At 43.6% G+C, this 21,209-nt stretch overlaps 1 long non-coding RNA gene across 1 annotated transcript; it reads left to right on the forward strand.

The window, feature by feature from the left end:
- Positions 1–238: 238 nt before the first annotated feature.
- LOC125167225 (uncharacterized) lies at positions 239–5,729 on the forward strand. The gene is made up of 3 exons (XR_007152707.1): positions 239–318; positions 4,781–4,868; positions 5,561–5,729. It is a non-coding gene; the product is annotated as an uncharacterized LOC125167225 (long non-coding RNA).
- The last annotated feature ends 15,480 nt before the right edge of the window (positions 5,730–21,209 follow it).

Genomic DNA, 21,209 nt, shown 5'->3' on the forward strand with positions numbered 1-21,209 from the left:
CCTCTGTCAGTTCCGGTTCTTCGGCCTGTGGCACCTTCTCCAGCCTGTGCCTGTGAATCAACCAAGGGCTGCACGCAGTTGGGGGTAGTTCGCAGAGCCAAAGGCACTGTTTGCCAGCAAGTATAAGAAACCGCCCAGCAACGGCCCGCAAACCGGAAGTGAAACCGGATGCAAAACCAAACCTTCGGGTCATCGGAGCGTAACTTCCTCTCCAGCGACTTCCGTTATTGCCATGTGTCCTGCTCCGGTGACCTCTTCCGTGTAGGAGGCTCTGAGAAAGCATATTCATATGCAGGGACAAAGGCAGGGGAGACAGAGGTGAGCCCGGATTCTAAGAATTGGAGGGGTTTCCTTCCCACACATGACCAGTCCAAACCAAAGTCCTCAGGAGATTGTCAGGCTGGCTTTTCTTGTTTTACCCTGTTTTACCACAACAGATGCGGCACGCTGAACATTTCTTATGAATGAAAAAGAAAGAATGTGTATTTAGCCAAAGCAATTAAGAGTTAACTCTTAACAATGTGGCTGAGGGGCATGTGGGCGACTCAGTTGGTTAAGCTGCCAACACTTGATTTTGGCCCAGGTCATGATCTCACGGTTGGTGAGTTCGAACCCTCCATCGGGCTCTGCCCTCACAGCACAGAGCCTGCTTCAGATCCCCTGTTTCCCTCTCGCTACCCCTCCCCGACTTGTGCGAGCCTGCTCTCTCTCTATGTCTCAAAAATAAATGTTTCAATAAATAAATAAAAAGTAGCTATTCGATATCTAGAGAAAGGTAATTTTTTGCTTTGTACCCCTTAAATCAAGTTTACGTCAATGCTTTTTACATACCCACTGGGGGGGTCCCACTCATATGACAATACTTCATCTTCATCAATGTGATCCCCATACCCATGTTGGGAGTTTTGTCTTATTCTCTGCATTTTACGGAGGAGGCACTTCATTATTCCCCTTCAAAGCTGCACCCCTAATCCGCTTTGTCCCGAGGCCATGCGGAGAAAAGCGGAAAGTGGCCTTTCCGTAGGGACTGGGAAAAAAACACCACCTCTGGAAAATATTTCTCCTACCTGGCTGTGTCCTTGAATTAAAGCATGAAACAACTTCAAATGGAGACGAATCAATACATTAAATCATTGTTATCTTCTATTCACCTTTTATTCTAATGAGTTAGGTTCACTGCTAATCCACCTTGAGCTCCCTCACTAATGATGCAGGGGCACGCGGGGGGCGTTTAGGAATAATGCCTCTGGAAAAAGGTATTCCTTTGAGAAGTTAGGTCAGGACATGAGGCACTTGGTCACCCACTGTTGTCCCAGGGAGCCATCTGTCTTAGGGCTGGTGCCTGCGTAGGGTCTCCTTGCACTCTGAATTGGAGCTGGATCTATGATGTACAGTAATGGGGATATTGGGACAAAGGTCACCTCAGGCCAATTCTGGGCCTAAGGAAGCCTGAACGCTTTTACTTCCTCTCCTGGAATACTTGCTTTGGGACTGGTGTTAGGTTCAGTGAGTCTCCCTAAAAAGTTTCATCCATGTCCTAAGCCCCAGAACTTGGGAATGTAACTTTATTTTGGAAAAAAACATCTTGGTAGATGTAGTTTGGTTGAAGATCTCGAGATGAAATCACCTGGGGTTACCCAAGGGATCCTAATCCCAACCACAGTGCCCTTATAAGAAAAAAGCAGAGGGAGATCTGAGACACAGAAAAGGAAAAGACCACACGGAGACAGAGGCACAGAATGGAGAGATGCTACCATAAACCAGTGACTGTTTGAAGCCACCAGATGCTAGAGGAGCCTCCTCCAGGATTCTTCCCCGAGAACTTCTAGAGGGAGCGGGGCCCCGTCTATTCCTGGATTCCAACTCCTGGCCTCCAGAACTGTGACAGAATAAATTTCTGTCATGTTAAGCCATCCAGTTTGTGATAATTTGTCATGAAGGCCCCAGAAAACTAATGCTGGAGTCTTCAGAGTCCATTTAAAAAGTGTGCCTGTCCGGTCAGGAAGGCAATATGGAAGGATCATGTAGAGAGGAGACCCTGACACTTCACGGTGAGGAAGAAAGGCCCAGCATCCCGGTCAAGGCTTCATGACCCTGTTCCTGGTCACTGTGTGACAACAACCCCACGAGAGGCCACCAACATCGTCAGTAGAAGATCCGCTCAACTGAGCTCACTGAGCCAAGGGAAACAACAAAATGGCTATTGTTCTAAGCCTCTAAATTTGGGGAGATCTTTTGTGTAGCAACAGATCATTTAAAAGGAGACCAAGGGGCAAGTCAGGTGAAGAGAGGTCCGAGGACCCTGAAGAGTGAAAATAAAGGATCACAGTGGGAAGAAGAAGGTCATCAGGGAACAAGGGGAAGAAAAGCACATTGACCACAATGTCACAATCCTGACTTGGGCTGTGGAATACAAATCAGTCAGTCCCCAGTACTCAAAATTGAGTCCTCAGCCACAGATAACACAGAAACGTGTCTTCTGTGGGGAATTGAAGAAGCAATGATAAACTTAGTGCTTAGGTGATGAAAACAGGCCAAGTAAAAGTGAATGCCTGGTGATACACATGTGTTGGTGTCTTACTGCCACCATAACAAATTACCACCAACCCAGAGACTGGAAACAGCAAAGACCCATTATATTCTCATTTTGAAGGTCAGAACAGCAAAATTAGTCCCACAGAAAGATGTAACAAGTTGTTGGCAAGCCTCATTCCCCCTGCAGGTTCTAGAGGGTCTCCGTTTCTTCGTCCTCTCCAGCTTCTAAATTCCACCTCCATTCCTTGGCCTGTGGCCTCCTCCTCCATCTTCAAGGCACATCACTCCAGCCCCTGATTTTCTCTTCCCCTCTTCTCTAACTCAGGCCCTCCTCCCTCCCTCGAACATCAGACCTACCTGGATAATCCACAATAACTTTCCCACCTCAACAAGTTTAACTTAATCACATCTGCACAACCCTTTATGGCCTGTAAGGTAACATATTCACCAGGTCTGAGGATTTGGGTGTGGGCATCTTTCTAAGCCTGTGAGTCAGCCTACCTTACATTGAATGAGCATTGGCTCCATGTAAAGCACTGAACTCTTTCTATCTTACTTAATCTTCATAACAGCCCTATGGGAGAAGTATTATCATTTCCCCCACTTTAAAAGGGAAACCGGGGCTCAGTAAAGTGAGACTACATCCATGTTTACACAAAAGACAGAGCCAGGATTCTGCTCAGGGGGTCTGATTCCAGAACCTGTGCCTTCACCCTCTGCATGTCCTTCTCCTACATACTATGCTCCTCAAGTGTTAGCAGAGGAATCGCCAGCAGCCACTTCTAATGCTTCCATTTTACAGAGACCCAGAGAGAGAAAATGATCTGGGGTGCCAGCAAGAGGCAAACAAGACCAATTTTATTCCGTCAACAACAAATATTTACTAAGGTCCTACTAAGTGCCAGATGCTGGGGATTCTACAGTGAACAAAACAGAGTCCTTACTTTCCAGTAGGGAAGATATACCAGGTGTAAATAAAGGATGACAGTCGATAATGTCAGCCATAGAAGAGGGTTACAAAGGAAAATAAACCCGGACAAAAGAGCAACTGAGAGGAAGGGACTTTAGAAGGAGTAGTCAGGACCTTTGTGATGAAGGGAGACCAGATCCCGACTTTAACGAGCAACGTTCAGTCTTCCTCTAAAGAAGCAAAATACAAAAAGAAAAAAGGAAAGTCTTTCTCTGGAGGAATATCAGTATCCAAGTATGTGCATTTGGGTTAAACAAAGATGTAGGGATAATTGCATGCAAATAGATCTTCGTCAAGATCTCATTGGATCTGGTTGGATATGGCCATTAAGAGCCAGGGAGTGGAGGCCACACTACCATACTGGAGAACAGAGCTCTCCTACCACACAGTGAACCATCACTTTTGTTTTTCCACTTGCGTATAGATAGTAGAAGTCATACAAGATGTTATTTCTTTCACTGTAAAGCATTTTATTCCTTCCCACCAGCTCCCCAGCCCTGTAAGAGACTTGAAGAGGTAAGAGATAACCCCCAACCTAACTGAGGAGCTATGGTTGCTTGTTGTATCTCAGAATCTGCCACCACAACACCTGAGCTGCCTGGGATTGGAAAGTCTTGAGATGGAAGGTGGGATTTGATTTGGGCTCTAAAGGAGCTAAAGTGGTTTTCATGTGGGGACACTGCACAAATGGTCCAGTGTGTTTTGGGAAGAGAAAGGAGATCAATCTGGCCATTCCAAGCATACCATGGTGGGGTAACAGGTGGGCTCCTCCTGGTATGGAGACTTGAGTGGCATCAGATTAGGAATGGTGTTATGATAACAGCAGAGTTCCTGAAGAACAATCTAGAAGTAGAATTGTTGGGAAGGGGAGACTAGGTAATAAATGAGGAACTACTTAGAGACCAATGCTCTAATGGAAACTGAGAAGGGAGGTCATGGAGAGAACATGTTGGAAGAAAGTATGGTGGCTTGGGTGGGTCTGTGTTTCCCAGAATTCCCTTTCTTGTACACTTATTGTTTAGGAAGACCACCATGGAGATTTGGGGGAGACTTGGAGGGTGCAGAGAAGGGGGAAACATTTTACAGCTCATGAGTTTTTGTAGATCTGCTGACCCACCTCCTTCGTGTGAAGCAGTGTTTGGGCCTGTGACGGCTCTACCTTGCCCTAGATTTTTCTTTAGCTACTCCGGCTCTTGGGTTAGGGTTATGTCTTCATCTCCATGGTGAAAGGTTCCAGGTTCCAAGAACTGACACAGGTCTCCTTTTGTTTTCTAGCTTACTCTTGTTGTCCTACACTGTACATCTATCTTCCCCACCTGACTGGATGCCCCATGGGCTTGAAACTCCAGCATCGGATATAAAGGTAACAGTGCAACAGCCTTACAGAAACTTACAGCTGTTAACCAGCTCCCACAATTGCACAACATCAAATCCTGGTAACAAAGATATGGTTCCCCGTGGTTCCAGTTTTCTAGCTGAACCCTCACTGATACCGAAAAGCAATAAGATAGGATTCTGGAGCCTACTAACCATCTTGATGATTAATAATAGTAAAAACAACAACTGTCATTCCCTAGAAAACTGCCTATTTTTTTTTAGTGCTATATAAGGGACTTGACAAACTCTCACTAATCCTTGTAATAACCATGGAGACGGCTACCGCTGCCTTCGGTTTTCAGCGGGAGGTCATCTAGCAGCTCCCAAATCTAGAAAGTTACAGCCCTTGATTCAAAGCCACGTCAGTCTAACTCGGTGTGCGGGGGGTGGGTTGGGGCGGGGGGTGGAGATGGCCACGAATGCAGAGGTCTGCTCGTTTGGAAGCTGGCAGGGGAAGGACCTCAAGGCCATGGGCAGAAACAGGACACACCAATTAAAGGGGTTAGTTAAGCGTTGGAGGAAGGGTAGGGAAGGGAAGAATGGAGGCAGAGGTTACTTGGGACACGGTGAAGTTGAGGTAATGACGGAATGTTAAAGCTTTGATACTATTGTTCAGGTTAGACACTACATGCTTGCTTTGTTTCCCGGAGAGTGTCTGACTGGTTTTGTACTTGTAAGGAGGTACTCTCGTCTTACAAACCATCAACCTGGGGATGAGAAATCACATGGAAAATTGCCAATGGAGGTATCTTTTAAGTTTTCCCGCTCGAGATGGGGAAGAAATGTTTCACGTCCCTGCTGGGAATGAAAACAAAACGTCTCCCTGAAGTGATCAAGGCCTTCCAAGATGCTGGTAAGGGAATAGGCCCGGTGTAGAGAAAGATTTTTATGCCCTGGGGGGTAGAGGGAAGACAGCAATTCCAGGGGCAGAAAAGAACCAGGAGGAGCACAGCCAGTCCGTAAACTCTGGGTAACCTGGGTGAAACTAGAAACCAGACAGGATCCAGGAGCTGGAAGTTTCTTGATGGCCAGGTGATATGGCTTATAAAGAAAGAGGCCAAGAGGCCAGACCATGGGAAATGAAATGGGCTGGTGGCGGGTCAAGGAGTAGGAGAGCAGTAAAAGTTGAGTGATTTCTTGTGTGATTAAGGGTTTATTTGGTGTTTTCTGGAGTTAGAGGGAAATATGATAGGGGAGCCCAGTTTCGGGGCCTCTATACATGCCTCCCCCTGTTTGATAGAAAAAAGCAGCTCACAACAGGTTGGATGTGGAGATTATTATTTTAACGTCTTGATCTCCCCTCCTCCAAAAAACAAAGGCCTCCATTTACAATTGCTATCTGAAATACATGGGGTACTGTGCTTTTTACAGCTTCTCAGAAAAGAATAGATAACAGATACACGTCGCTGCTCGATACAAGCAAAACCAGTCATCTGCCCCTGGAACCTTCTCAAAGTTCCATCTTTCTTTATAAAGTCATCTGAGGGGTGTAAGCCCCAAACTTCTTTCATGGCCCAATTTTTTTGTCAATAATCACACACACACACACACACACACACACACTCCAGAATCAACACCCGTTCTCCCCCATCTGCCCCGTAGAACATGTTTTGATTGGTAATTTCATTAATATGAGAAAGAGACTTCATTTTAAACATAGACAAAAGTGAAAGAATGATTTCCTATGGGAAGGTGGGATCATTTTGGCTGCTTGTTCATAACGCAATGAAAACCTGTAACCCTCCTCCCCCTGAAAATGGGTATAGTTATTAATTCTCAGTAGATTTGCACCTTTTCTGTGTTTTCAGATTTTTTAACAAACTTTCATTAAAAAGCCTCAACACTTTTCATTTTAGCCATACGTTGTTTTAGATCATCAACTAAATTTTTGAATCGTCCGTGCTGGAATGTTAATGCCTATGCCAGCAGGAATAAGGAGTCACAAATTCTTTTTTTTTTTTTTTTTTTTTTTCATCACAGGAAAGATTCGTAAACTTTTAAAAAGCTTCTTGGCACAGACTCCTTTACATCTATAGCTAACTTAAGGGATCATTGGAATCTTTCCCCCATTATCTTCCAAAATCAAGACTTGAAACAATAATGTCACAGATTTCCAAAATCCTGTTGACTAAAATATCTCTGTCCCTGAAACAAGATCAACAAAAGTTTGAGGAGAGAAACCTAAGACAGTAATAAAATTCACAATGGAATAGAGACCAGTATCTCCTACTTCCGTGCATTCAAAGGATGGCCTGAAGGCTGAGCAAAGAAAACAAAACTGATACTTAAAAAAAAAAAAAAAAACCTGAGCGCCTCTAATGCATTTGGGAGCAGATGTCGAGGGGGCCAAACGGAACTTTGGGGTCACTGGGAAGGAATGTCAAAGCTGAGTTATTAAGTTTAAGCAGAAAATATGGCCTAAAAGTTTAGCTTCGAACGAATTAAGGATGCGCCAAAGGAATGAGTGAAATATTTTCTCTCCGAGTCACGGGGTTCGCAGGTTGGGAGCCAGCATCTGGGGTTTATTACATGTGCTTTAGGTGACAGGTGGCTTCAGGAAATGGAGCCCTCGTAGAGCTTTTAAAATATTTTCCTGAGAAGGGTAAATAATTTGATGCCTTGCTGGTTTCCCTTCTGCGGGCTGTTGGAAATACAAAAACACATCTTAAGCCACATCAAAGTGGTTTCATGTGCAGGCAGAGGCAGACATCCTCAGCTCTGACACTTGGCCACATCGGTTTCACTTCCGGCATTCTGAAATCTGTTCTGTACGCAACTGGCAGAGCTCAGTTACCAGCCCCTATTGTTGTATTTATAAAACTAATATTTATCGGCCATCTTTTTAATACCTGATTTTCATGAGCCTGAGAACTTTTATGGCCCAATTAGTTCCTAGGGGTAGCCACAGATGTTGAGCCAGAGAAAATAACCTCAGCTTTGGCACCAAAAATAATACGATGAGAAATCATTTCAACTTTTACAAATAAAAGAAATGCTGTCTTGAGCGCTTGCCAAGTCAACGGTCATTTCGCTGAGATCAAAGATGACGGATGATTTATTCATAAGTGTTTTCCCTTGCCTGCGTTTTTATTTTTTCACAGTTTTTGTTGTTGCTGTAGGTTTTAGTTTTTACTTCTCCCTGCGTTTCGTTCAAAACTATGTTTGGTTTGATATTATGAACCACCTAGAAGTCCCACTTTGCCCCGTAGGATGCTTCTCAATCAAAGAGAGTTACTCGGAACCTCTCACGCTGTGTATTAAATTCTAAATAGTCATTCCGGATCTAGGAGCACAGTATTATGAGGATGTTATATTTAGTATTAAAATTCAACCCAAAGCCTTTTGATTATTTTCAGTTTAACACTATACTCTAAACTACACAGTTCTTAAATATACAACCCCATGGATGTTTACGTACATATGGCCCCTGTACTGCCACCGTTCCATTCAAGGTAGAAGACAGTTCCAGCACCCTAAAAATAAATAGCCAAGAGATGTTTTGAATTAATTTTAATGGACATGTTCCCTTTTAAAACAAGTGAAATTAAAAACAAAGAGTTTTTAAAAGAAGCTTTTCCGCCAGATCGGTCAACTTTTTGTTTTCTTCATTTCATTAATTCCTGCAGACCACTCTTCCTTTGACAACATTCTGTCTGTCGATCTTCTCCATTTCAGAATACACACAAAGAGAAATAGGTGATAGCCAGCTAATACATGTATCTCAGCTAACAAGTACAGTCTCCTCATTCTTCTGGCCGACGCTCCGAGGGCATTCCTTCCAACACCTACCCAAGGGGAAGAGGCTCCCTCAGCACAACCCCCAACTGTTCCCCTGGGGTTCTCTGAACTGCAACCCGTCCCGAACTCCCCTCTTCTCAGACGCTTTTTACAGAACTTGTAATTCACATTGACCTCAAAGCACGTACCCTCCAATCACTGTTTCCCCATTTCAACCAGGCATCCTCCCAATTTTAAACAAAGGCTACAATAAGTGATGGGCCAAAAAGCAATTGTAATCTCACATGGCATTTGAATAAAAGAGAAATCATGTAAGAGAATGTGAGAAGAGAGCAAGATAAGCTGTTTTTCCCCTGTAGTTCTGAAGTAAGATCATTATTCTGTGTCCTAGAGTCTGGCCAGATAAGCTCATTGCCCTGAACACTTATTTCCTGGGCTTGGGGGGGTTGTTTTTTGGTGGGGGTGGGGAGTGGGTGGGCTTGGTTTGGATTTGGGTTTGTTTGCTGTTTGTTTTGTCTTCTTTGAATATCTCCAGTGCATTCTAAATTTACAGCTTTTTAATTGGGACTTTGACAAATCTTATTCGTTTTTTTTTTTAATTCTAAATATTTCTTCTAGATCTACAAGTATAGAATTGTAAAGCTGTGCCAGTATTATAAAGGTATTTATTAAAATTCAACTAAAAGCAATTTGATTATGGGGCAGCCTGGGTGGCTCAGTCAGTTGAGTGTCCAACTTCGGCTCAGGTCATGGTCTCGCGGTTCATGAGTTCAAGCCCCGTGTTGGGTTCTGTGCTGACAGCTCAGAGCCTGGAGCCTGCTTTGGATTCTATGTCTCCCTCCCCTGCTTGTGCTCTCTCTCTCTCTGTCTCTCAAAAATAAATATAAGCATTCAAAGAATAAAGACAATTTGATTATTTTAACATTATACAAGTGAACTTATTTTCCTGTCTTGTTAGAACTACATGATTTTCAATCATATCTGTATGAGGAGCTTCATGATCCAGTGACTTCATTGACAATTTTTTTTTTGTGGTGTATGCATGTACTTTTTTTTTTTAATTGAGATTCTTGAGGAGAGGTTTTCCTCACTGTAGTGCACTACCATTTGCATTCAGTTCTGAACATGGAGTAGGTATTTTAATAAATATTGGAGAGTGTCAGAGATGGCCAGAATTGCGAGTGCTTTTAGGGGTCACCTAAACCAGAGATTTTCAAACTCAAGTACTTGGAACCTGTTGCATCAATATCACCCAGGACAGCTTTAGGTTACAGATTCCTAGGCCTTTCCACCAGAGAGAATAATTTAGTAGGCCTCGATTGGGACCCAGGAATCTGGTTTTTTTTTAGTTATCCAGATAATGTCCACCTGCCGCCGTGTTTAAGAGCTACCAATTCGGGGCGCCTGGGTGGCGCAGTCGGTTAAGCGTCCGACTTCAGCCAGGTCACGATCTCGCGGTCCGTGAGTTTGAGCCCCGCGTCAGGCTCTGGGCTGATGGCTCAGAGCCTGGAGCCTGTTTCCGATTCTGTGTCTCCCTCTCTCTCTGCCCCTCGCCCGTTCATGCTCTGTCTCTCTCTGTCCCAAAAATAAATAAACGTTGAAAAAAAAAATTTAAAAAAAAAAAAAAGAGCTACCAATTCAGGTTCATCTCTCCCCTGATGTAAAAATGGATTTGATTTGATTTTCAGAAGATAAAACCCTCAACATAGCCACAAACTAGATTCTATAAATCTCAGAAGCGGATATACCGTCAAAATTATTGTATTAATTCCCTTTCCTTTGTACCCAAAGAAACATCTCTTTTTTTTTTTTTTTAATTTCTTAAGTTATGAAACTGATTAGCAGCAAAGTCAAGAATGGAACTTTGACCTCTGCACCATCACTTCTCCGCTGGACCCTACTCAAGACCAGCCTAGAGCCTCCTGCATTCTTACCATGCGTGGGATCTTCTCAGGGACCATGGACAGAATTCCCCCCGCCTGTGGCTTCCCCCAAATAAATTCCTTCTTTTCTAAATAGCATGCACTGTGATTCCGGTGAATATATAGTTATATAGTCAGGAACTTAAATCATCATTTGAACTAAGTAGACATGAAATACTAAATACTGGTATTGATAAGGGATTTTATTAAATTCAAAAGCATCGTGTTAACAAAATTCACTGCACCTGAAGACATACTTAAATAAACGTCAAATAATGCTCTTTATCTCAGTACTTGATCACCAAAGGCAGTCTGTGTATTTGTATAAATTAAGGAAAAAAAATGAATAGCACACCTGAAGAAATGCTTACCAGAAATTAGAAAGTTCAGAGAATCCTATAGCGATGTAAAAGAACCCCAGGGAAGGGATGATCCTTTATGAGAAACTTGCAGATTTATAATTTATGTCTTTCCCACTTGCTTCTTTTTTTTTTTTCCTGTCCCCTGTCCCAGTTTTCAGTAGCATTCATTAAGCAAAACACATTTGCATTGGGGTTACCTTGAATATCTCCATTCTCCGTTAACAAACCACGTTTCTTCTCATATAAATCCAGATAGACTTTAATTTTAAGACTATGTTAATCTTCCTGTTGAGCTGTTTGAAGGAGAAGCAAATGATGAGGCCAAAAGAGTAGGTGGGATTTTGTGCTCACCCTTCCAAACAGGCCTTCAGAGGGGGACCCCTGGTCCTCACATTCTGCCCTCTGCCCTAGAATGGGTCCGGATTTGCCAACATTCAATTTGATCGAGGGTTTGTCTTATACCCTCTCTCTTCATTAATAGGGAATTGTTTTCTGCTTCTGGATCCAGATTCAAAAATACTATATCCAAGTGCAGGTGACTTTAAAATTAAAAAGATCATGGGAAAAGGAAAGAAGAGTTTGGCCCAAATAATGGGGTGAATGATTAAAATAACAAGCACTAACATTTATCCTGAAATAATGACAAATAACCAAATTGCAATTTTAAGGTTTCAGTTCCAGGTGAGAGGGAATGGGCAACCTACCACCCTGTTCCCCCACTGAATGCTGCTGGAGAGCCTGGAAAAACACGTATAACCGCTCTTTGAGGACCCTGAGAAGTAAATACTAGCAGGGATATCTGGGAAGGCAACCAACATTAATCCCTGGGGCTTTTTTTCTTTCTTTCTTTCTTCTATGTTTACCCAATCCAGCCACCAGGCAATCCCATGACCGTAATGGAGTTTGCAGCAAAAAGGACAACACCAGACACCCCTAGCAGATGAAAGCTCTGAAGGAGAGGAAACTTTTCTAGTCACCAGAACTGTGGTCAAAGGTGGTGGCCTGAACCTCCAGGACCCCCATGTTCACTGTGCTTCCAGGACTGCAGAGCCTTCTCCGGTGACCCTCTACCTGCCACACCCCAGACATTCCAGCCCACCTTGGGTACTACTGGCAGTTAGATTCTGTCCTAGTTTATGTCCCACTCAAACATCATTCACAGGGCCGTAAAGACTAGAGCATTCGGGGCATGGGGAGGAGAGGTGTTGGTCAGTTCTGGCACCATTCGGTATTTTTAATTTTATTGAGTAAAAGTAAAACCCAGATAAAAAGCCACAGTGAATGAGTAAAAGAGTGGTTTTCAAATAAACCGAAAGAGCTCCTTTATGAAGAAGCAAAAGACAGAGATATCGAAAAGGCCATGTCTGCACAGCATCAGAAAGGATTAAGTTGCCAGGGGAAAAAAATGTCTCTTCTGACTGATCCATAAAGTCTCATCTCAGCCTTGCTTTCTCCCTTGGCCCACAGCTCAGAGAAGGAAGGATAATCATGAGTCAGTTATTCTTTCAGAGCCTCAACTTATGTTTCTCAGAGAGGCAAAGGGATAAGCTGACATAGACTATAATTCTGGGACTGTAGAATTAACACACAATCGATGTGTGACACACAATTGATTCACAATGAGCCACATTTTTTTTACAGAGACAATAAAAACTCAAAGATATTTGAAAGGGTCAATCAGACTAAGTGTCAATCCATCTGGCTTTTAGACTGAGACTACCCAAGTGAGGTCTTGAAACCTAATGACCACAGTCCCATCTGGTTATTACACTTTCATAAAGGACCATGCCATCTTGCTGTCTGTCATTCTCTTGTACACATCCAAATTTCACCTTGGGTAACCTCAGAGCCCATATCAATGACTAATCACTACCTTGTCTTTACCAGTCCTTGACCTTCTCTACTCCAATGACCATGACCCAGACTCCACTCAGTCACATGCCGGAATTTGCTATCACTCCAAAGAAATGATATTCTACCTTTTGATCATCATTTCTGGCCCTTCCAGTGCCTTCACTTACTCACTGACTTAACCACAGCCTCTTCCTTGGATCCCTTCATCATCATCCACTTTAACCTCCTTGACTGTCTTTCCTCCTTGTGGACCCTATTGGAAGACCAGGGTTGATGGTCAGAGCGTGTCTCTGAACAGCCCTCCCCATACTTCATAACCCTCCTTGTACTGTACTCTCCCATCAGTGATTAAAGTATTTTCCTCCCTGGTTCTGTTCTGGGTGACCAAACACTGCATAATGAAAGTCACACGAACCAGGCACAATGGGTTAACCCATCCATGATCTCGAACCTCAACTGGGCCATCAACCCCAGAAACTCATAACTCCTACTCAACCATATTGTGCTCATGCTTAGCAGCCATATTTCCTACTTCACAGAGGCTTCCAGATTCCTCCCCTTCCGTGGAATTATATGTTCCTGCCTCCTAGGATGTCCCTTGGTTCACACCAAACTCCTTCACCTGTTTTATTCTTTTACATCCAATTTCTAGAGACTCCTAATTGACCTATCCATCTCAACACTGTCTCTCTATTCCTGAACACAGGTCCTCTCAAGCTCCCAAAACCAAGTTGTGTCTTACTGTTTCAAACTTCCTCAAAGAAGAATCTAAACATGCCATGTACACCTGTCACTACAGATTCACCTCTCAAACTGCGCAAGTCATGGCACTGCTTCCTAATGTCAGACAGGTGATGCTTCTTCTAGTTTTCATCTACCCAGACTTTCACCGCATTTGACATTTTTATTCACTCTCTCATTTGTTTTGCTTAAATGCCCCACACTTTACTTTTAACTTTGACCATACTTTCAGTTAGGTGAATTTCAAATATATATGAAAATTGAGAGACTAGTATAATGAACTCCCATAAACCTATCAGCTGGCTTCAGGAACTCTCAATTCATTGTCAGTGTTGTTTCCCTACTTCCTCCCCCACCCATCCCAGTTTATTTTGAAGCAATAAATTTTGCTTCAAAAATAAATATTTCATCAATAAATATTTCAAAAGATATAGAAATCTTTTAAAATCATTTTTTAAATATCACTACCAAATCTAACAGTAAGTCCTTAATATCCCCAAATATCCAAGTAGTGTTCAAATTCTCACCATGATTACAAAGGCATTTTGTAATAATTTGTGTGAGTCAGATCCAAACAAGGTCCATACATTGTAATTGGTTAAAAACATCTCTCTTTTTCTGTAACAATTATTTAATGAAAAAAACTGGGTGAATCTGTCCTATAGTTACCCAAGGTATGAATGTTGCTGATTGCAAAATCTAATGTTATTTAACCTATTTCCCTCCTTCTTATGTTTCTATTAACTTTGTAGTTAGATCCTGATGTATGATCATCCTCAAGTTTGATTTTATACATGAGAACACACACACACACACACACACACACACACACATACACATTCAATAACCTGTAATGTGTTTTTCCATCAGGCAGTACATAATACTAGATTGTCTCTCATTTTAGATAAGAGCAGCTATTGGTGGTCATTTTCTAGATCCATTATTTCATCTGAGGCTTCAAAAGGATAATATTCTAATCCAATCATTGCTTAATTTATTATCTAAAACACTTTTCCTTACTCTCTTGAAATAACTCCCTTAGCCTCCAATCAGGGGCTGTTCCAGATGCCAGGCATACACCAGTAAACTCCACAGACAAAAGTTTCTGTTTTCTTGATGCTTACATTTCAGTGGCAGGCAGTCCCTGGTCATGGTACGTGTTCAGCTAACATCAGCCATTGGATGTATTCATGGTTCTCCTTGCACTGAGTGCTTCTTAAATGTTACTATCCCCATGGTTTTATCCAGAGCAAACAGCTCTTCTTATGGTACTTTTCCTGGATGGCCTTACCCTCCACTCTCATCATTTCAAAGTATTTGCAATGCATCAGGTAATGAATGCTCTAAGCACGAAGTGTGTGTGTGTGTGTGTGTGTGTGTGTGTGTGTGTGTGTGTGTAATCATTTAATTTTCAAATGAGGTAGATACTGTTTGTTCTAGTTAGAATTTGTGATAGCCATGAGAATGTTCCTCTCTGATCTCTGCTATTGACTGGGCTCTGAAATCCATCACAACTTGTGTACCAGGGCCACACATTTGAATGCTGGTGGGGTACCAAGGAAGATATGCTTCTAGGGGACCTGGACCTCTTGCAACAGGTGTCTTTGGCTTGAGGACTCCCCAGCAGCCTCATTAAACTTCCCTTAGAACCACTCAGATCTCCCCAACCTTCCCTCCTTCCTTCCCTTTCTCCTTCAGTAGGGGACAGATATGCACCATGGCCTAGTGTCTCTCCACGGGTCTTCTGGCTTCTTCTGCACTTTGTCTTTGCATTATTTCCTCTATAAATATCTTGACACTTAGTCCCTTCTTGGTAACTGGTTCTCAGATGACCCAGACTGATACATTATGGCTGTGTAACATTTCCTCAAAGCTTAGTGGGATAAATAACTCTTTTATTTTTCTATGGATACAGAATTCAGACAGAATTCAGTAAGGATCGGTTGTTGCTGCACCATGATGTATAGGACCTCCATGGGGAAGACTGGGAAGCCAGGGGCAAGTCAGTATCTGGGGGGCCAGAATCACCTGGAAGCATCTTCACCGACATGCATGGCAGGTGATGCTGACTGTGGTCTGGGACCTCTGTGAGAGCTATCGGTCAGAGCATCTACATGCAAGCAGGGTACCCTCAGAGTAGCCAGATGTCATTCAGGGGGTCTCAGGGTTCCAAACGTGAAGTCCCCTACAGAGAAGACAGATGCTTCATTGACTTCTATGACGTATCCTCCAAAGTCACATCCTGTTATTTTTGCCATACTTTTTTTTGGTTAAAGCAGTCACAATCCTGCCCAGATTCAAGGACAGGGGAAGAGCGCCAAAGAATTAGTTAGCCAATGCAAGAACCAACAGGTGCGTTTGACGTCCATTTTCAAGATGAGGAAACTGAGACACAGACAGAGAGATTATCCACCCAGGATCAGATAACATACTTCCAGAGTTGACACTCCAAATTTGGCCACCTCTCAGATACTTGAATCCACTGGTCCCCCCAACATTTAATGCTCTCAGACTGAATTTTCCATTCCCCATGTTTTCTCCCGTTATTCTCCTATGGCATATAATTCCATGTAACCACTGACTCAAGCTAAAAACCTGAGAGTATTGTTTGATTCACCTTACTCATGAATCTCAGCAATCATGCACTGCGAGGCTAACAAGTGTTCACAACATTGGAAATGCTTGCACACTTGTATCTCTTCTGTTTTCATAAATTACAATAAAACTGGTACACACTCCCATTTGCTATATGGGCGGGAAGTCCACTATGACTACCCTTGTACTGACCATCTTCTGGATCTTCTAGAGCACTGAGAAGGGAAATCTGCCCCAGGACATGGCCAGTCCCATTCAGGACAGGCCCTGGTGGAGGTCAACATACTGATTTGGTTACTCCCTTTGCTTTTCATGGACAAATGATGAAATTAGAGACACCGGATGGCTCTTCCTGGCTGTGACCCTGCAATAAGACAGCATTGTCCTAGTGTCTGCGTGCTGGGTTCTTTCAGTTATACATAGGAAGTCCTCCGGGGAACGCCTCTGCTAATGGGTCTTAGGAGTCCCGTGCTGGTGCCACCTGAAGTCACAGTCCTTCTCTCTTGTTTTGGGATGTTGCTTTATTTTTAAACCTTCTCTAATCACAGAGCATTTCTCCCCCTCCATTTCACACCCCAGAGAGACTGAGTGCTTCTTCTTTTTTTTAAGCGTATTTATTTTATTTTGAGAAAGAGAGAGAGAGAGAGGGGCAGACAGAGAGGGGAGAGACTCCCAAGCAGGCTCCGTACTGTCAGCCCAGAGCCCGACACAGGGCTGGTACTCACGAAACGTGAGATCATAACCCGAGCCAAAATCAAGAGTCAGACGCTTAACCGACTGAGCCACCCAGGGGCCCTGAATCTGAGCTCTTCTAAGAAGGGCTCAGAACTCAGGATCACTAAGAAGTTTCTCCACATTCTCTGGAATTTCCTCCTCACTATCACACATAATGAGTCTCGAGCCCAGGGTCAAGCTGCAGGAGTCTTGCAAGGAAAAGTCTTCATAAGGCTCCCTGCTGTAGCTACCAGTTTTTCCTCCTAAATATTTCTCAAATCATTCCCTCTCCCCTTGCCCTGCTCATAGCACCCTGCTCTGGATCCCTGTCACCTCTCCATAACCAAGTAGCCCCTAGATCCCGGGGGGGGGGGGCAGCATCCTGGGACCTCAGTGGGTAGAGGGATGGACAAACCAACTTAGACGCTCACCGCCATTACCCTACTTCCAATAGAAGACCTCCACCTTTGCCTGCTCCGGGGGGTAGGTCTCTTCCCAAGGTTATTCTTGGAAAACAAAACAGAGGCAAAGCTCTACAACTGAAACAAAAAAAAAGTTATAGAAAACTGCAATCTGAAAACAAAAACTTGGCCCAACAGGTCACTGCCTGGAACCCTGTCATGGCTGCACAGACTCAAAATGAAGTGTAGTGTATTTATGTGGTGCCAAGAACCTGCATAAACCGCCCCCTCAAATGCAGATCATCTCCCGATGACACTGAACTGCTCACAGTTCCCAGCCGACGTTGTGTTGCGTCGGGACCTTGGGCTTTTTTGCTCATCCTCCCCCCTCTGCCCCGGCACTCTTCACCCCCTCCAATGCCATTCAGGTTTTTAAATCACTTCGAGCACTGTCTCCATCAAAAAGCCCGACTCGACCCCCCCACCTCGGGCTTTACCAATTGAGGTGCCCATCCCTACATGTCCATACCAAAATCACGCTGTGACGCATGACCACCATTTCATGAGAATTAGCCTGTCCCTTCCCTATGCTGAGGGTCTCTGAGAGACAAGGCTTGAGTTTAGCCCATCTTTGTATCTCTGGTGCCTCACAGAGTATCTGGCTAGTATACACATTCAGAAAATGAGGGCGGGACACATACATAAAGGATGAAGAGATTGGAGTGAACAAAGAAGACTTCTTTCTCTATCAAGCTTCTTTTTCTGTCCCACACTAGACACGGCTGTGCCTCTCAAACCACTGCCCTCTTTCAGGACCCCCAGAGACTCCCTCACTCCTGTCCCTACAAAGTAGAATGTAATCCTGAGTGATTCAAAAGGCACCTGAATTGCTTCAGGGTCATTATCATGAACATCAATTATCCCAAGAGCAGCAAAGAACAGATGCAGAACTTAATAGAGTTTTCTGGATGACAGAATGCTGGATAAACAGATCTATGCTGATTATATACGGCAAGATACCAGAATGTGGAAACATGAAGAAAGTTGGGTACTCGGCTGCAAGTGCCATAGTCCGGGGAGCTGTAAATCCAAGAAATCCTCCGTGATCCCTCTGCTGATCACGAAACTCAAGCAGAATTTGCCACCGGGCTACAACGAGTAAATCCAAATAAACACCCCACTAGATAGGGATCCAAATGCTCAATTAGCATTCCAGAACACACCCTGGGAGTTTCAAAGAGCCTAGCAATGTCATGTCATTACAAGGAGGGAAATCTTATCCCGGCCAGCCTCTTTCATTATCCAGCCCTGTGAAAAGCCCTCCACGAGGTGCTGGGAAATATTCGACCTCCCCATACACCAGACTCTATTTCCAGCCAAGAAGTATCATGTGCCTCCGTGGTTTCTTTTAAAATCTTCAGAGCTATTCACCTCGCTCTTCAGTGCGATTTCATGGCCCCTTCAATATATAATTTTTCATTACACAGGATTTGCTAACGTAGATTTTAATTTAAAAAAAAATACGTTTAACTGGCCAGCCTCCACACAACGGCAGCGGGTTCGTCTGATGGATTTTGACCCATCTGTTGTCTTCAGTAACTATGCAAACACTGTGAATGAAATGCGGAGGGCCCAGGAATACATCCTCACCACGAGCACATCCCTGCCCCAGCTTCAGCTCTGACAAAGAGAATCCACCTGCAAATTCCTCGCTTGTAATAGGTATTTGGATACGGATAATAAGTATTCAGGTAGTGGACTTGCAAACTTAGGCATATTGCAAAAATAATTAAACAACAAATCTCGCTACTAAAATAAACAGATTGAGCTCCGGGTTATCGAAATTAAATCCCCAAGGGGAGAAAACTGTACACACTCTGTGTGTGTGTGTGTGTGTGTGTGTGTTTCTTCATGAGTTCTCAAGCAGCAGTGAAGAACCCCTTCCTACACAGCCCGGGTAGCCATCGTGAACACCATCCTTCGCGTGAGTTTAATTTGCTTTGTAAATACAAGTGTAATTGGTATTTAAGGGGCCATCCTAAATTGCCACCACCCCCTCTGCCTGAGCATGAGTAATCTAATTTTTCTGCAAAGCGTGCGGCAGTTTGATAGACAGGTCTCTGAGGACCGTCTTGCCTGTCAGCATCAGTGAAAATGAGTTCTGAAGCATAGTCACACCCCCATGCACGCGTGGAATCCCAATCACCCACGACTCATAGATCCATTTGCCCTGTGTCTCTCTGCTGACGGATAATATATTCATTTGCTTCTGGCAAAAAAAAAAAAAAAAAAAAGAAATAGTGCGAAACCACTGGTGCATATTGATGGCATCCTCAAGGAGCCCTAATTGGGAAGAGTGGTCCGCCACTTCTGTACTTGCCAGGGGACCTCAGGCTGCCGTCGCTCTTCTTCACTCCGCAGCCAACTGGAAAAAATGAACCCCCAAACTGTCAGGTGATTGAGCCACTCTCTCTCGTTAGAACTGGGAAATTAAAACCTCGCGCCTTGACGGAAAGGGAATTTGCTTGCAAGTGCCAGTAAGTGTTTTAACGGAGCCCTAAATATCACCAGATTAAAATGACTCCCAGAGAGGAAAATGTTAGCTGCCGTGCCTGCTTCTATTGTGTTTGAATAGCGTGCACTCTATGTATGTTCTTCTGTATTTAAATATTTCACGTGGGAATTTAAAAAGCAAAACGCACCATGAAATTTCAGTGTTAAAACGGGAGGGAAAAGTTGCCCACAAGGAACCATGAACTCCAGCTCATTGAAGGACGTAAACAACGTACCCTTGGCTCCCAATCATTCCCTGCTTGTGGGTTAATTTCAGGGTCAGTCAATCCTTCAGAAACTCCAGCCGCTTCCTGCGTTCAGTAGTGATAAGCCTTTCCCTACCAATCCATAGGTGGATATTTAGTATTGTGTCACCCATGCTAAAGAGCCAGCGGCTTTATTATGTCAATGTAAATTATGTCGGGTAAGATGCTTGCGCTGGGATTCACTGATTTTGTTTTCTATTAGTAAAACCGTTCATATATTTGGGCTACTTGATTTTATATAACAGCTATTTTTTTAAAAATAATTCCAGCTTTTGGAAGTATCTGAGAACGGAGTGCTTCGTGTGATAAAGAATGTGCACCTGCTCCATATATAATGCAACTTCTTACTCATTTTGTTAATGTCTCCAGCACATATAGGGGCGCCTGGGTAGCTCAGTCGGTTGACCATCCAACCCTTGATTTCGGCTCAGGTCATGATCTCACGGTTTGTGAGATTGAGCCCGTCATCTGGCTCTGCACTGACAGCATGGAGCCTGCTTGGGATTCTCTCTCTCTCTCTCTCTCTCTCTCTGCCCCTCCCCCACTCATGCTCGTGCTCTCACTCTCTCAAAACAAACACATGTATATTTTTTTAATCTCTCCAGTGTATCTAGTATATAATTGGTGCCCAATAGTTAGGCAAACTATCAGTTGAATTGTCAAATGAGTCAAACTATGTAGAGAAAATAAGATGCCTCACTGCATGTACTATTTTAAGCTGTCCCAGAAAATATTTGAAACAACTCATGAAACTATAATCTACTAGACATGGACATTAAAGTCATGAAAGAGGACGCCTAGGTGGCCCAGTCAGTTAAGGGTCCAGCTTCTGATTTTGGCTCAGGTCATGATCTCATGGTTCGTGAGTTTGAGCCCCATATCAGGCTCTGCCCTGACAGTGTGGCGCCTGCTTGGGATTCTCGCTCTCTCCTTCTCTCTCTGCCTTTCCCCTGCTTATGCTCTCTCTCTCTCAAAATAAATAAAATTTAAAACATTTTTTTAAAGAGAGCTCTCATTCTGTGCTTTGTCATCAAATGCCACAGGGTGTACTTGTCACCTGCCAAATACTTCCCCAAAGGGGAGACTCACCACGTGTCTTAGGTGGCTTTCCTGGCGGTCAAATTTGCTTCTTTTGTCAAGTCTTCCAGTCACCATCCACCAAGGGGCACATCAGCCCTCAC

Source organism: Prionailurus viverrinus, chromosome B3, assembly GCF_022837055.1.
Source record: "Prionailurus viverrinus isolate Anna chromosome B3, UM_Priviv_1.0, whole genome shotgun sequence".
NCBI classification, from domain to species: Eukaryota; Metazoa; Chordata; class Mammalia; order Carnivora; family Felidae; genus Prionailurus; species Prionailurus viverrinus.